Source organism: Lepeophtheirus salmonis, chromosome 14 (genome assembly GCF_016086655.4).
Source record: "Lepeophtheirus salmonis chromosome 14, UVic_Lsal_1.4, whole genome shotgun sequence".
NCBI classification, from domain to species: Eukaryota; Metazoa; Arthropoda; class Copepoda; order Siphonostomatoida; family Caligidae; genus Lepeophtheirus; species Lepeophtheirus salmonis.
Genome location: NC_052144.2, coordinates 24,036,581 through 24,055,441, shown reverse-complemented (window position 1 = coordinate 24,055,441; position 18,861 = coordinate 24,036,581). Strand labels below are relative to the sequence as shown.

At 28.7% G+C, this 18,861-nt stretch overlaps 1 protein-coding gene across 4 annotated transcripts in view; it reads left to right on the top strand.

Annotated features, from left to right (window-relative positions):
• Nucleotides 1–18,861, top strand: part of LOC121129749 (zwei Ig domain protein zig-8) — a 180,345-nt gene that overhangs the window by 47,190 nt on the left and 114,294 nt on the right. Inside the window, exon 1 of one of the 4 annotated variants that reach the window (XM_040725468.2) lies at nucleotides 12,924–13,185. The exons of the other annotated variants lie outside the window; for them this stretch is intronic. The gene's annotated coding sequence lies outside the window, so the exon portion shown is untranslated. Of the gene's footprint in view, nucleotides 1–12,923; nucleotides 13,186–18,861 lie in introns of those variants that run through there. 4 annotated transcript variants of the gene reach the window in all.

The following is an 18,861-nucleotide window of genomic DNA, read 5'->3' as shown; positions in this document are numbered from 1 at the left end:
ACTTGGATTTATATAATTTTCCATCTTTAAGAAAACTTCATCCATAAATGAAAAAGCTCTATGACAAATAGAATAGAACCTTTTTTAATATGAAACAAATATGCATTTTGCAGTTTCAAAATAGGACGATGAAGCCCGGATATTAGTTAATTCATGATATATACAGAATATATTTTTTTTCTAAACTTACTTTAAGCTCAGGTTGATATTTGCACAACCTATGGAACAGACTTCCATAGTGTCCATACTTGATTGAGTTGTTTATAATTTCAGTTATAAAACAAGGGTAATAATAAAAAAAAAAGAGCTATATTTTATCTTTTTAGAAAAATATTATGTGTACTATGATTAAAATACTATGAACTATAGTTTCAATTAATGGTTTATGTTTTTTCTAAATAAAAATATATAACCCTGTCCGAAAAGTTGACTTCTGTTAAATTACTTTATATTAATTTTAGTCAAAACACGTAATATAATAATGAACTGCGCAATAGATGAAAAACTCATTTACAGAAACTTAGACGAAATAGCATTACAGATACGAATAAACCATTTTTGATATTGATTTTATCTTCTCCTTGAGGTCAGAAAATTTTCAGACTATACTCGTACATCAATTTATAAGTCCGTATACATTAATTTCCATAACTCAAAATTGTGTGTAAAAACAAAAAAGTGTGTTTTCTAATTAATTCTCCATTTTTATTACTAATCTAAATAAACTATTTTCTTAATACGATGCATTTTTGTTCATAAAATAAAGCTTTTGTTTCTTGAGCGTTAAGTTTATAGTTTTAAAACAAATTGTTAGTTATTTCATACATACATACGGCATTAATCACACACATACATAATATATCTCGTAATTGAAATATATAACCACAACTTCGATGTTAAATATATTTATATATGTGCATGTTATAGTATTCATGTGCACTACAAGGTATAATTCATTATTTAAAAAAAGTGTTTATTATAATTCATGGAAACAGAATTCAATTGAACTATCAAACATTATAAATCATTTATAAATAGTTGTATCATAAATATTTTGTAATTTCCCTTCAAGAGTATATTGAATCAAACTAATAAACTAATGGAAAACTATTTGGCAAAACTTAATATTTAAGCTTGGTGAAATAATTTAATCTTTATTGGATACATGATTAATTATTATTATAAACTTTTGAACTTTTTTATTGAAATTTACTTAATGATGACGACAGGAAGTGGGCTATAGTGAGTTGGTCAAAAATTCAATTCATCTTTAAAAGAGGCTGAGCAACTTCAAGAACTCATTTGACAGTTGCTTCTGGAATTATCTATATAAAATAAAAAATGCCGTCCATCCTGCTGAACCACTGTCAGATCAAAAGAAAGTGGTGATGCGTTTTGTAGTCTAAACTTCTTCAAATCCCAAAAAATTCCTTCGTGGTAGTTTGGTGATGAAAAATACATGAGTATAATGAAAAGTAACATGTCTTATAGGTTCAATTTATTGTTTTCTGTGGAAAAATAATTTTTATATTAAAAACTGTGATAAATGGGATATAAACTTTATATATACTTTATTTTGCACGGGAAGAACTCAGGATGACTGTCATCTTAATATGATTATATTTAAATAAAAGGGAGCATTTATGTTGCAATCTTTTTTTAACGAGGTTCCTTGAAATATAAGTACTCAAACATAAAATTATACTATTGTCATCGTCCTGTAGTAATTCAGAGTATTCTTCATTTAAGAGTAATAAAAAGGAGTCTACCTCCTTCTTAATATAATCAGCAATTTCATTTGACCAGGAAAGGATAGTTTAGATATCGATAAGAGTCATATAAGAAAATTTAATCTAAGATTTTAATATAATGGTTATTTTCTATTTCCACAAACTGTCGAACACTCATATAGTAATTAGCTCCAGATAGCTGTCTTTAGTTTTCAAAACGTTTCCGCATAATTTTATTTTTTATTTTTTCAAGCAAAATGTAATGCAACCCTTTTATATTCACGAGATAACCAGTTATTTTTCTCAAAGTTGCAGTTGGGAAGGAAAGAAAAGAATTTTCATTGGATTAGTTATTAATTTTATATTAAATTATTTCACAGACTCTTTGAACTTATCCCTCTTTCTGTTAACTGCAGTAGGAAATTCCTCTAACATTTTTGATATTGAACCGTGTTGTAATGATTTTAAAAAATGAAGCAGTTTCTTTCCACTTCGAATGATTATTTAAAAAAACAAAAACACAATACATCAAAAACCAATTTCCGTTAATGCCAACACAACTTTTGAAAAGTTGGAACAGATTTTATTTGAGTCGATGTAGAAAATAGGTATCAAAGCAATAATTCTTGTCATATAGCAAAAGAAGGTTTTTTGTCACTTCATTGCTCACGATTCCAAATACTTTGTCACCAGCATTTTCAATTATTTTCTACAATATACTTCAACTACCATCAGAAATACCATTTTTCTCTCTTTCTGTCAAGCAAACAATTTTTCCTTTCAGATACTGTTTGGAATCTTGAGTTAATCCATTGTCTACTGAGATAAAGGAGAAAATTATTTCTAAATGTGATGAAGTAGGTAAACACAATATATTATTATTAGCCAACTGTCAACTGATTATAAAGAGCCGGTGAAGTTATATTCGATGACGTAGCTACAACCATCTTGATTTAAAATTTTTTGAGCTAAGTTGAATCTGTTCTGTTACAAAAAAGCAACACAAAAAAAATGAACAACTTATTTCTTGCTGCATGTCTTTAAATTGATTTCTTCCTTTGCTTCATTCAGCAATTAAACTGTTAAGTTTATTTTGTCCAATGGATTTTCTTTGTCTACTGAATTTTCAGGAACACCATTATGTTTATTAGTTTTGAAAAGATCATTATTTTATCTCTACAAATATGTAATGGTACACATAGAAGAGGGCAATCTATAACCATTGACCCAAATTGAAAAATCAATGATCTTCTTTATCTCTAAACAATATTTTACTAGGGGAGATCCAACTTAATTCTGGCAAAGTAAGATTAAGTTTAGGCTGGTAATATTTTTATCAAACTCAAGACCAGCAAGCAATTCATTTTTCACTATATACTTCAGAATATCACCGAGAGAGTTGATCTTGTATATAATCAGTTGGAACTTATTCTCCATTGCCTTTTAAACTCTTCTGTATCTTTATTTACTTGAAGAAAATACTGACCTGCTCTGAGTAATGTTTTGTGAATAATAAGCTGGAAGGCTATGAGATTAGGAGCCATGACGTTCTTTTTTCAAGCAATGGTTCTTTAGCTATTTTGATTTCCTCTTTCTTTGTTTGTTTGTATCCTCTTTATTGCTCTTGACGTCACTTGAAAGGACTTCAGACTAATTAATTATTTAATGGGTCCTAGTTGTCACGATGTATTGTTCGGAACCATTATTGGCAGATATCAGGAGGCTTTGGAAATAAATAAAAGCTGACGTTGTCGATCCCGTGATCTTTGTACCCACTCTTGCATCCTATTGCTACACACTTGTTAATTATCTGTAAAAAATAAAGTAATTATTTAAATTTCAAAAAATGAAGCACAAGTACATTTGAAAAAAATACTTTTAGGACTTAAGGACGATAATCTATTGTAAATATTTCTTTATCTTTTGAACTTTCAGCATGAATTGATGTTTGAATTTTACATCACACTTCCGCACGCACTCAACAGACAATAGATATCTGAAAAGTAGAGATGGGGGCTTAGTAAGTGCGCAAGGAGAAGCCCGGAGTAAGACATATGATACAGCTCAATAGGGACCCCAGATAATATCAACTGTCGGTTTGAGGGAGAAAATTAATTGCTGCTATAAAGAGGAGAACCCTCTACATTTAAAATAACATAAGTGTAGGGATAATATTATAATTTTATATAAGTTCATATATATTTGCTTTATTAAATTTTTTTAAATCAATTTATACCAAAGATAGACGGAATTATTCTTTTAGAGCGAGGTCTTAACAGACCACGACTTATTCAATAATGAAAAAAAATATCAAAGATTAACAAATCAACTGTTTTTCCTTTCCTAATTGATAGACTTAGTTTTTTTCTTTACAAACATCCCCTCTCTACTCCTAAGTAATATCAGCAAGGTTGTCCCAGTTCAGGTTCAGAAGTTATATATGTCTCGGTGTGATTTTCCTTTCACGAGTTGTTATGGCCTTATGGTCAGGTGCTCACTCTTATTGACAACTGTAATCCCATTTGGGGTAGTTGGCATCCAAACAGGGCTCCACCACAACATCTTTCATCCCCTCCTGAAACTCCTTGACAATCTTGATCACTTCCTGTCTTAATTTACAGTATCTGCAACCTTCTTTGCAGAGTGATAGGCGAGAAGAAGATATGTTGTCTTTTTGCATCCAAAGATTAATATTTTATTAATATCCCATCATCGATTACAAGTGAGAATTACTTTATGAAATATATATATATAAGGGTGCATAAACATTCATTTATGAAATTTAAACGAAAATTATTTGTTTATGAGGTAAAACATTTTAAAAATCATTGGGTATTTGATGCATCCTAATATCTAAAAGTTTGTAATTTCATTGAAGTAATGTAATTTCTTTCACTTGGCTCTCTTAAGCTCTTAAAGCAATATAATTAGATTAGTAACCAGATATATCTTACTAATTAAACTTTACACAACATACCTTCGAGGAAGTACAAGTTAAAAATAATTATATTAAACTCATATTTCTTGAAAAAAGCCAAAATGAATGTTAAGAATTGCTTGCCATAATAATCAATATAAAAGAGAGATTGTTTATGTTTGTAGATGTCCTTTATACGTTCCCACACCATTGAGCCTAGGAGGCTGAAATTTTGCATGGGTCCCTCTTTTGAGCTTGGAAAGGCTAAGACGGGGTGTCAATTTTTGGGGAGGTCATATAAGGGGGCTTATGCTATATCCAAAATCGAAAAACAGTGTTTTGCAGCTCAAAGAGATTATATATGGGTGGGTGAGTTATACCGACGCAACATTTCAGCGGAGTATTTTTAATTTCCGGAACATTTTATAACATAACTTTTTCAATATTTGCAAAAATGAATCAGTTATCAAATGTTATTTTTTCGACAGCATTATTATTCATAACTTATTTGTTTTTTGCATGTACGAAAAAAATATTGGTAGGTGTGTGTTTTCTTTTACAATTCTAATAAATCCCATTAACTATTTTTTTGCAAAACTTTTGCAAAAAAGGTTTTTTCTAATTTTCTTTGCAAATTTCAATTTGGGAATTTTTCTAAGCTAATAAAAAATGTACTTCTCATATAGACAATTTTTTAGATGCTATATGTTGGTATATATTATTCCTGGTTTTTAACAAATTATTTTTTTATATATTCATAATAGTACTACTAAGGGTACAAGAGGCAATAATAAGAGTTTTTTTTTAGGGGGGAGTTGCGATGATGAGACTTTGTAGATTAGCTTACAAAGGAGCCGAGAAAATGGATAGGTTCTGACGCGAAAAATGTTACTTGACATGTCAAGAGTCATTTTCCAGCAAGACAGATATCCTGCTCAAAGCTCTCACCTGGCTTAAGCATGGCTTCAGACTAACTTAAACTCATTTTGGGCAAAGGGTACATGGCTTAGCAACACTCCAGACTTGTCTCTAATAGAAAATCTATGATCCATTGTCCAAAATAAGATCAATAATTTAACCCCTGCAATTAACAAAGAAACTCTCTTCCAAAATGTTAAATTTGCCTGGTTTCAAATTTCAGAAGATACTTTGTATAATTTAATTGCTTGTATGCCCTAATACATTTAAAGAAGCATACAACTTAAGGGGGTATATATCGGGAAAATATTATTATTCCACTTTATTAAATTTGCTTTCATTTATGAGTGTTTGAAAAAGAGAACAACAGTTTCTTTACATACTGTATATAGTTATGCTAAAAATTTTACACCGATTGTTATATTATTTAATAATAATGGATTATCGAAAAAAAATTATAATTTTAAATATTTATCTAAAGTTATAGTTATAATATTATATCAGCCCGATCAATAATGTAGATTTTTAAACATTTCCCAAACAAAATTACAAAATATTTACAAAATAATTACAAATTATAATATTCGTAGGATTTGTATTTTAAACTTGTAAAAAAAAACTATATTTATACTTGAATTATGAGATAGATATAATGTCAACAATTAATTAATATTTTTTAAAGAATAATATTTACTGTAGATATTTTATCATAAACCTATTCATTGATACCGAACATTATTTTGAAAAAAATATTAATTAATTATATATATTTATGCAGAATTAGATCATTTCAATTAGAGCATACATACAATCGGAACTTCTATTGACATAAATATTTATTATTTTAATTATCGTGTTTCTTATAAAAATGGTATTGGCAATTTGAAAATATGGTATTTATTTAAACTTTATCAGAATAACATTCTAAATTATGAATGTTCAATGCATAAATTGTTACTAGTCATTTAAACTGTTTCAAATTCAACAGTTAAAAGTAGTACTTCATTCCTTCTCATGATTATAAACTGTAATTTAGTAATTTGCATTGCATTTATCAATAATCATATGGAATTATGAAAATAAAATAAAATGTACAAACAATTGGTACAGCAGTGTCCGTTAAATTGGAGTTTATCGATAGTACCTACAATTTTTCATTTCAATATCCTTTCGTAATAAAATTGCAAAAAATATATGTAAACTATGATAAAGAGTGGACGTTTTATTTATTTCTCCGTCAAGGAATAATATTTTAATCCGGAAATAAATGGCATTCTGAGAGTTTTGTGATATCATAAGATTAAACGCTCTTCAAGGATTCTAGATCGTTTATTTTTTGTTTTTAAGAGCAAAAATAAGGATATCGCAAAATGAGGAATTTTTTAATACTTCTTTCGCCTTTACACTTGAGATAATACGCGTTGATTGTTGTTGTTGGTTCGCTCATAGTGTAGACATATTAAGCGGGATGATTATTAATCATTATTTTAACACCGATACCTTGGTGTGTGAGTGTACGTTGTGATATTAATAAAAAAGAAGAAAACGTCTACTAGTACAAACGAAGCAAAAAGTTTATTTCATATGTTTTTTCTTGAATTACGGGAAAACAGACTTTTTGTAGTGTTTCCTTATAAGTTTGCTAGCTAATTTCTTGTGAAATTAATAAATGAAAATGAATTAATCTTCAAGTGGGCCTCACCCTCAATATAATTTTCTAAATGCATTAAAAAAGATCTAGCCGGCAAGACCATTAAAAGCAAAATTATAATAGACCTTAAAAGGATTGATGGTAATTGTTCACCTAAGCGTGTGGTAGTGTTAGTTGTCTTACATTTTTACGATTTTATTTTATGTATATATGGCAAGCAGTAATAAATATTTGACCATGTTTAGTAGGGAAAAAAGGAGGGAATTTATACTGTTCGACAAAAGTGTTGAAGAGATAATAGAGAAGGGCTTTTCATATATGTATATATATATAAATTTTTTTGCAGCAATAAAATATTTGATATTGCAGAGGAAGAGATGGAGAGAAAGCGGGACGAAGAGTGCAAGTTCAATATTCGAAGAAAAATCTTAATTCGAAAGCTAATGTCAAGAAGATCGGTTTGGAAGATAATGTCTTAGACAATACTTGGCATATTTTGAACTATTTCTACTCTCAATTTCAGAATATTCTTGGAGGCCAAATCAAGAATTTTCCCCGAAAATCGAGATCATATGACATAATTCCTCTTTTGACATCAAAAAATATTTTTTGTTGTGTAAAAAATAGTTTTAAAAGTAATAAAGCACCGATACCTGATGGTTAAGGGGGTAAAATTTTAACCATCCTCCCCGATGTTTTTGTTCAGTTTCTCTTAAAGTTTGGAATTTTGATCGAGAAAAATGGAAAATTACATCCTTCTATAACTTGTGGTAGAAAACAATCACCTGTAAGATTGGAGACGGTACTCAGTTGGATCATTGGAGGACAATAACAGTTTTGAACAAAACATATAGAATCTTAGCAGGGTTAATTTCAAAACAAATTGAGCCTATTCTCTATCAAATGATAGGGAACCATCAAAAAGGATTTCTTATAGATAGGAAAATAACTGATATATCCATAAATATTGAAGCATGTGTTGAGTCTTTGAAGGAGAATAAAACATATGAGGCAATCATTGCGCTGAATTTCCACAAGGCATTTGATTTTATTAAACAGAGCCATATACGTCGAGCTGTTAAAAAGCTATTGACTATGCATTTTTTTCAATTCTGTAATAGCCTTGGTGTATAATGGATATCTAAAATCGAGATCAATGGTTGTTTAAGTGAACCTCTTCTTCTCAAAAGGAGCTGCAGGCAAGGATGTCCAGCAGCACTTTTGTGCTGTTATTGTCGTAATTGAATAATTTTGTATATCTCTGCTAAGGAGATATAGGGGTTTTGGGATTTCCTTGTGAAAATTCTAAACATTTACTTGATAAGTATGCAGATGATGTCACATTATTTGTCGAAGCTAACACTGAACGTTGGTTAGTTGGCATAATTGAAGTCATTCTTAAGTCTTTTCAAAAATATTCCCACAGGTCTGGCTTGATAATTAATAAAAGTAAAACTTGTGTTCTCCTAGTAGGGATTGGGAAGCCAGACTCTTTGATTAAACATTTAGATTATAATTGGGAGGAAATTTTAGGCATAGGATGGCAAAAGATACTGTAAACCTTACACAAATTGGACAATACTGTATAAAGTAGTAAAAAAAAGTAAGAGAATTAAGGAAATAAACTCCCATGACAAGAGTTGAATTGTATGGTGCTGAAATAGTTCGCCTGGTATTAAATATAGTGCAGTCTCTGCCTCTTTTAACTGAAAAGCCAATTAATGAAGAATTTTTTTGGCTAAAGACTCTTTTTTATTCAATGTACCTCCCTTCTCTCAATAGGCAAAAAAAAATTTATAAGAGGTGGGTTAACTCTACTACCTTCTATTTTCCCCAAGATATACCACAAGATTTTTATTGACATAACGAAAAATCCCCTCTTGAAATGGAGAGTTACTGTATCAGGTACTCCTCTATACATGCTTCTGATGATGGGCACTATTTTATAAAACAGATCAGTCCTGAAAATATCGTTTTCATGGAGTGCTGCTCATTGTATTTACGGTATGGAACGCCAACGATTGAGTTGAACACTACCATAGATATAATTCATACAAATGTAGCCAAGAAACATATTTTTAACAATACAGAAGATCCGAGATGACCTGAATGTATGTCTATAAATAAATCTATTTTGACTGTTCATGACCATCTAAAATATTCTGATTCGGTATTTGTGAAGAGTAAATTTTGTTTTCTACTTTTTAAGACTGCTAAGTACCACATTCTCCAACACCATGGCATTTGAAAATGCTATATTCAAGAGATTTGTAGAGTCATTTAAATGTGATATGTTAAAATTTTATAAAAAATTTAGATAAAATTTCCTGCACAGTTTTAAATCTCGACTGGCCTTTTTTTTTTTTTTTTTTAATGCTCCATAAAAAGACTGTGGAACAACTTTTAGCTCTTCCATACACGCTTTTGTAGATTGTTCCAGTGTTCCAACCCTAAAAGTATTAATTTCCTTTAATTTAAAGGGACTAGATGACCAAGAATCAAAATTTACAAAAGCACTGGTTTTGTTTGGGCTTTCAAAACGAAAGGGATCCGCGGGAAACCCAAATTTGTTGGAATTCGTGTTATTGAATTCCATAGCTGTTTTTGCCAGCAAAATTACAAATTATGAAATTTTAGCTGCTGAAGAGATAAGATCTTTTATCATCTCAGCTATTGAAAGGTATGCCTTCTCTTTGATGGTTCCAGACACCTCTGGATCTGGATGACAACATATGAAGGAGGGGTTATTAGGTATTACCCTTCGATGTCCACAAAATATTTAGACTCTTTAAAGTGTATTGTAAGATCTTACAAAGCTTTTGAAAGGAATTAGTCTTACTTTTAATGGTGGATTGCTTCTTATTCTATTCTTATTGGCTCTTTGGTTTTAGTTATATGCTTGTATGTGTGCTCTAAATTATGTATGTTGAAGGAGTTTATTTAGTTGTTTTTGATCAGTATATGTGTCTATAGTGTTTAGGTAGTTTTTTGTTAAAGGGATAATTATAAACTAAAATGTATATTTATGTAAACTTTTTCCTTCATTTCTTTCTTATTTCATTTGTGCATGAAAACAATGAAAACTTCAATAAATAAATAAAATCCCCCCATTACTTGCACTAAATTTCTAAGTTGTCACTATCCACCCTACATTATTATGAAAGTTAACAAGTGGCAAAGGAAAACAAATTAAATTTATTTTATTTGTCAACTCATTTTTGAATTTACAAATTAAATAAATGCGATAAATGAAACTAAATAATTGTAATTTAACAAACTTTTGTAAATAAAATCCTCATTAATTTCAGTTGTATTGTCCACCCTGCAGGTCTAGACTCATTTAGTAAAGTTAGTTATAATAGGGTGAACGCTGACAGCTGAAATTGTTTAAGATTTTAGTTGTAAAAGTATGTACCACATTTATTTTTTATAGAAAAATTATTATACAGTTTCAGTCAAAACATTTACCTTATTATGAGTGTTTTAATAATATCGGTCAAAAATTAGGTGAATATTCGTGTTTTCATTTTAAGAACACTCGGAATAAAGTAGAAAATCTTTTGACAAGTGAAATTTAGAGGCAAATAAAAGATAGAAAATTAACATTCATTTTGAGTCATATTTTTTATTTGATTTTAAATTTTAAAAATCGGTCAACAATAAAAAAAAATGAATGGTTCAAAAACGCTTAAATGTCTTCTTCCTATCGCATTTTCTCTAAACACAAAACTCTCTCTGAATAGTCACATCTATTTTCCACATAAAATTCCCTTTTGACTTTATTATCAAACAGTGATAACAATAATAAGGGGTCTTTTTTTCGAGTGATCTATTATTTCGTCTACTCTTAAGCATTTTCTGTTGTGTGATCCTAAAATACTATCATTTGATTAGGTTATTTTTTAATGGTATTTTTTTTTCATATTTAAAGAAATTTATAAAATTACAAAAGCTTAAGGTTAATTTTCTTTACACAAAAAAGAAAGACCAATTTTTATTCATATTATGGGTCAAATATTCAGAAAGTTGAAGTTGTGAACGATAATATCTATAACTGTATATCTCCAGCCATTAAAAAGCCATATAAGGACCAAATTTAGGTGTTAGTTTGACCATTCTTCCAAATGTCTAAAATTATTGCATATTTAATTTTATGGAATTTACTCATAGCTTAAAAAATACTAGTTCAAGTTCCACCAACCAATGTTTCAAAAAATAATAAGCTAGTGGGAATATCGACCTATATTATTTAGTAAATTTCTAGGTTAGTAGGATGATAATACCATTGTTACACATCGTTACTTTTATTGCATCACGTAACCTTTACTTAAAAAAGAAATGGTTAGTCAGCCAAATAAGTCAATCATACCAAATGCTATTTATCTCATAAGTAATCCCAGACAATCTTTCTAAAATTATTTTTCAATCATTTTTAAAAGTTACATTTAAATAAACGAAAAAAAGTCATAAGGTTCTTGAAAATGATTTAAGTAACCTTATTTAACAAAAAAAAAAAACATTGAAAAATAAGAAAATAAATTATCCTTATATTTTAGTATTCTATGTCTATATTTATCTTTATATATTAATCATGTCATCATCTATTTGAAACAAGAGGATGGATTAACAATTGAATATAATTATATATATTTACCTTGATAAATATTATATATGTGCATTTAGCTATATTCAATTTAGATTTGTATTTTGCTTATAATAGATTGGAGAAAAAGTAATTTCGTATTCCCCCCCCCCTTTGTTTTAACTAAGTATATCTTGTTCATTCATTATTAATCACATTGGATCATAAAATAAAGTGTTGTAAAGCTGTAAGCGTATACTACAAACGTATTTTGGCAGAATTTCTCTGAGTCGATTCATGCGTCGAGTATGGAGGTCTTAAAAGAAGAAATTCGCCATATTTTAGAATAAGGGAAAATAGCACCTAATACAATCAATAAAATTTGCGATGTACAAAGCGCCTATTCCCTGTCAGTTCGTGTTGTACAACAGCAGTTTGAGCGATTTCGATCTGGTGGAGTGGAAGTCTATGTTACTTTGTAGGCTTGTTGTCGAAAATATCACTAAAATCATAGAAAATATTGAAAATGGCCGTCATGTAATAGTTTCTAGCATCAATCAAGACCTGAATATTGATCATAAAACTGTTTTGAACACATTTGTAGAAGGCAGGATATTAAAAAGAATCCGAATAGGAGAATAATCGTGTTCATTCAGACAATAGGAGGCCGCAATGCCGTGCCAGAAGCTCCAGGAGTTCTTATGCATCCACCATGCATATCGGACCTGGCACCCAGTGATCAAAATATGTTCCTATTTATGGCCAACGCGCTTGGGTGTACAAATTTGGCCTCAATAGAGTCTTATCAAAATTGGTGGTCCGAGTTTTTTTGCCAATTTGGACAAGGGCTTCAACAAGAAGGACATTATAAAGTTGGATTCTCGTTGGCAAGAAGGTATCAAACTAAACAGGGCATACTTGGCTGAAATTGGGTGATTGTAACACTTATTATTAAGCATTGAAATAAAGCGAGAAATAAGAAATAAGTTTTTCCTCAAGCTAATATATATTTTTATGTATGTTCAAGCTTTGTTAACAGAGTAAAAATGAGAAAGAGAAGTAATGGAGAGGGAAGGGAGGTAGGGAAAAAGCAAGTAACCGGCGACGTTTTTTAAAAGCCTTGCCAAATAAGGAAACCATGTGCGTTTATAAGGAATAGTTGGTTTAGTGTGATCATGATTAATGCTGAGTGATAAGACATCATTGTTTTTTTCTTATTCCTTTTTATTCTACATATATATCAAAAGGAGTTTCTACAAAAAAAAGTACATATTCAAAATTGTGCAATTCTTATTTGACAGAATATAATTTAGAAAATAATATATTCAGATATACAAATATAGTTGAGTGACAAACTACATCCCAAAAAAACAAACATATATCCAAGGTAGTCTTATATATTATTCCATTAATCAACATTTACGTATATTAATACATGTGGCCTGTCAACACAAAAGCAAGCTAGAATGACTTTTCTCTAAAGAGAGGGTGGAATACATTTGTAGTCTGCCACAAGTAATCATTCATTTACATCATCTTATTATTATAATTATTAGTAACACTTTTGGGTGTGTCACGAATTGCACTTAAAGTAGCCAAAGTTGATTGTCAAAATAAAAGAATGAGAAATGTGTATATTCGATTTGAAAGATGTGAATATAATTATTTTCGATCAAACAAACTGTATCATGTATAAATAAAAGAATTCTCGCGTATTCTAAATCATTCCACAAATTTGAATACAAAGCCTATAATTGGCAGTAATAATATGTCGATTTCAATATTGGCTGTATGAAATAAAAGATTAAATTGCTTTTATGTTGACGCCTCAAGTGAATAATATTTATGTTTAAAAACAATGTTGAAATTTTACTTCTTCAATTGATATTATAAGTATTTTCATATTCCTTCATCTTTCAAGAGTAACATTGTTAATTATTTTTTTTCCAATTGTATGTTAATGTCTTATAAATGTATTTTTACCTTTATCATTCCTTCTCTGGTGTTAAAATTAAACATTATATTTCAATGATGATTTTTTTTTTAGTTGAAATGTAAAGCTAAGTGCAAACTTGACAAAGTTTCTTTCCTAAATGCAACGAATGAATTAAAGCAAATTAGTCGTTTAACGTTTCATAATAAATTTTCATTTTATTTGTATTTGCTAAGTTTAATTTCTTATTTATATTGGTTTGTTAAATACATATATATTCCATAAAAATATAAAAATAATGCTGAGCTCCATTTTTTGAAAAGTTCTTCTTATAATTTTTTTTAATCTAATACAAATTTAATCACATAACTTTTTTTACATAAGTTTATTGAAGTTTGATTTTTTATCTTCAATGAATTTTTTTTATTTGACATCAATATTTAATTTGTTTTATAAAATTCGACTAAAAAGTAATCATTTTCGGAAAAAGTCAACAAAGACAAGATCATCAAAATTGTTACTTGTTTGTTTATTTTAGTTATAAATAAACATATTTCAAAATTTTAGTATATATCTGTCAAGTTTCTGTGATAATATATCGAACGGACAGAGAGGCAAACATTATGTAAATTTAAAATTTATTTTAATTAACTTTAATGCTCAACTTTTTAATGAAGATATGCAATTATTTTATAACAAAACCTCTACTAAGAACTGGTGAAAATAAAAATCAAAGTAACATATCATTTATAAATAACATTTTAATTGTTTACATAAAAATCAAAGTCATTATGATTTTATTTTAAATTCTTCTAAGTGTAGCTTTTGATAACTTAATTTTTGCTCTTATTGGAGAGTATTCACATATATATAGAGTTACTCTCAGTTTACCATAAAAAAAATTAGATAAGACCAAATTTTTACGAGAAACAATTTTATGGGTATTCTTTAAATGCCTCGTATATAACACCTATATAAATATGTAGTGTACAAATAAAACAATTTTTTGTATTATAAATTCTTAAATATATATCAAAATAGAAAATCCACCATATAAAAAAACGACTTCAAAAACGTGTTTTGAATAAAAAAGATTGAAAGGGGTTAATATAGCTAAAATTTAAATAGGAACTAAATAACTTATGGGACGACATAGCTGAATGGACAATCCACTTGTGAGAAATTATTATCTTGAACTCAATGTGCGTAGGTTTGATTCCCAGTTACTCAATTAGAATGAAATATAGATTCTGTATTCAGACTTCATCGAAAGTGGAGTAATTAAAAAAACTATAAAGTTTGCTTATTCATTGTAACTCCATCTGACTAATTAATAACATTAATAAAAAAAAGTAATGATGGATGACCATATTTTTATGTTTTTTAACTGTGTTATAGATGCACCTTAGTTAAGAACAATATTTCTGTTGAAAGAGAAATGTTACTCATAAAGTTAGTATGAGATTATTTAGAGGAAAAAATATTTATAAATATTAAAAACTATGATTCCTATTTCTCATTAATAATATTTTTAATTATAATACTCCACACAATATATAGGTTTTTTCCAAGAATGTTTTAATAATAAAAAAACATTTTTATTGATTTGTAGATGTGAACATTTATTTTAATGACAAAAAAAGTTAATAACCCCCAAATTTATACTAATTCTACAGAAAGTTATCATTAAACTTTATGCTAGCTTCATTATATATTTTATTGTTTGATTAACATCATACTTACTGAATGGTAAGCCTTATACTAATATATTTAATATCTATACAAAATTTTATCGAAGTTTGCTACATTTTACCTTCCCAACAGCTTTAAATATGAATCAAAATAATTTATATGAGTAGTTAATGATTATGATTAAGGGACACTAATTAATACTAGTCTCTCTTAAATTTTGGTATGCTAACTCTCATTTAGTGATATGTGGAGACTTGAAAATGATCTAAAAATATCTTCTAATGTTTCAAAAAACAATATACACAACAACTTTGCATAACATTCAGTCAAACATTTAAAAAATTTTAGATTATTGTGGGGATACTTTGAGATTTTAATATTTTTCAAATGAAGCAGATTGTAAAAAGTTTTAGAAACACTGGCTTATGGGAATACACATTATTTCCATTGAACCAACAAAATGATCTTCAAATTTTATAAATTCTTCTTTTAAATGAATCGATTTCAATATAATCTGTCCTTTTTCATAAGCGAGTCATGACCTATTAAAATCTCTTTTTTTCTTTTGGTTTTCATTAGAAGTAAGAACACATTTTTTGGAGAAGAAACAAATCTATAATACTAGATTGGGGAAAAAGGAATTTGGTCCCTTTTTTTTAACTAAGGTTATATTCTTCATTATTGGTTACATCATATTATAAAATTTTAAAGGTATGATTTTATTTAACAAAAGTAGTTTTGTCCTTGCCCGGTTCAGTAGTTAATTATCGTGCGTCGAGTATGGAAGTCTTAAAATATTTTTTTTTAATATTTTAAATACTTACTACATGAAAGGGAAAAATGTGTCGGAAGCGAACAAGAAAATTTCGAATGTATAAAGGGTTGATACTCTTTCTGCTCGTGTTGCACAATAGTTGTTGAAGTATTTTATTTTGCCCAAAACTCGACTTTTTGAAGCTGGTGATCGAACAGAAGCGGCCAGCATTGGCAAATAGGAGACAAAAAAGCATCCTAAAGATAACACCGGACTGTACACATCTTTGATGACACGCCAGAAGGACCAGGAGTTCGAATGGGGAGTTCTTACGTATCTACCCTACAGTCCGGACATGGCACCAAGTGACTATCATCTGTTCCTGTCTATGGCCAACGCGCTTGGGGATACAAATTTGTCTCAATAGGTGTCTATGAAAATTGATTGTCCAATTTTTTTGCCAGTAGGACAAGGGCTACTACGAGAGGGACATTATGAAGTTGGAGTATCGTTGACAAAAAATATTGAACAGAACAAGGCTTGAATCGGATGATTGCAACGCTTCTTATAAAGCTTTCAAATAAAGCAAAAAATAAGAAATATATTTTTACCCAACATAATATTTAAAGAAAATATTTAACAATTCACTATCCACCAAACTATAAATGATTTAAATAAATTAAAAAATAACTTTATAAAACTTTCTATGACCCTTGTTCTTTTCAATTTCAAACTTTTTTACTGTAATTACATTCATGGATTGAAATCTCAATTTTTCAAAATAGAATAACCTACTTATTGAAAAAATATTTTTTTAATCTTTTAATACCTGGAACTAATATTACAGAGTTTTTTGTATGTAATTGATCCCATTTAGACATCATTACCGATCGAATTGAAATATAGGTACATCATAAACATTATAAATGTATAAAATGCATCTGCAACATTGAGTTAAATGAAGAAATGAGTGATTCAAAAGAAATAATATCCTTGTCAAGTACATGAATAAAAATCATGATTAATTTATACTGTTATTGAGAATTTGCGTTGCATTCATATTTTTCATATAGAAATATTATTTTAATTTTACTGCTGTATCATTTTTCTTTTTTCTCAAAGTCAAATACATTGTATGTTGTAGTGAAAATAGTTAGCATTTTGGGGGTTTAAAAAAAACAACCAAAATCAATATGGTAATCCTGATAATTTGAAAAATATTTTGGAGGAGAAATGCTAACGTGTGAAGACGTTTTATTTGATCAGCTAAAGGAGGAGGGGAACAAATATGTAGGATATAAGTAAAAACTATAACGATATCAATCTTCAATTCTACTCTGAGTTGAGTAGAGAATTACAATTATAACTCCACAACAAATCTTCAAGGTTACTCTTCGTGTTATATGAGCATACACAAATGTTCAATCAGGCTTTGAGTACAATTGAATTTAGTCGAAAAGGAAGTTCACTCCTCATAAATGAAGTAATACTGATAACAGCTTAGGAAAAGAAAAGACACTCTTCAGTTTGCCATCTCCAAAAAACAGTCGAGCTAAAAAACGAATAGTATCAACATACATATGTTGTCCTATCTAAAAGAAAATTCTGAAACTTTAACCACAAAAGTTTTTACAAGGAAACATAAACATAAAGTTTTCAGTTTCCTTTCCTTTGCTTATTTACATCCCTAATAATAATCTTAAATTACGGAAGCATTATCCAAATAAATTATACATAAAATGAAACATTTATAGAAAATGCAAAAAAAGTAGATATAAGTATATATAAGAAATTCCATGATTGTAGTTAAAATAGGATTTTGAAACAAATGGCATGAACGACAACTGAATGATACACTACGATCCTTTTAAATGACTTAATACATGTATAATATGTGGAATAGAATAGATTAAATCCCAAAAATACAAATTTAAAAAAATAAGTTAATAGAACAAATCAAAGGTAAGATTATTTGACAAAAAAATCTTTGAGGAAAAATAAATACTATGTAGTTTTAAACGTTAAGTACTAGGATCTAAAATTGACAAAAATCCTCAAAAAAAAAAAAAAATAAGATCATACAATTCACTTAGAGCAATTTGAATATTCTAAACTTTTTCTTATTTATAAAATTTTGCCTCCATAAACAACTTTGCATTAAAGCAATATTAATAGAATTTTTTTGGATTAACGCAAAAAAATTAGATTAAACAATAAGGCGTAGGGTTTGTGATCGTATTCGAAATAGTTCTTCGTGCAACAATTTTTTTTACCCCTCAAAATGGAAATTAAAGATTATATTCTTTTGCAGAAGGAACTTTAATGAAACTTGTAAAATTCAGCAATATAACCTTCAAATTAAAACATCCCAATACCTTAACTAATAATAAATTCAATTGTACAATTTTCATTTCAAATAGCTACATAGGTCACAGAGACGGTTTTTGAAGACTGAAACACTATTAAAGATTTATTACGTCATTTCTAATCCATAAACAACATAAATCATTCGTATCCGTCTCCCACCCATCACTAATCATCATTCATCTCCAGTGCAGACTGCAATGTACCAAGCCCTCGCTCTACAGTTCTACACAAAAACTACTAACTACTGTAGAAACATAAACCGTATTACGTCACTAAATATCCCTTTTCAATGTGGGAATAAAGGTATGGGAATTAAT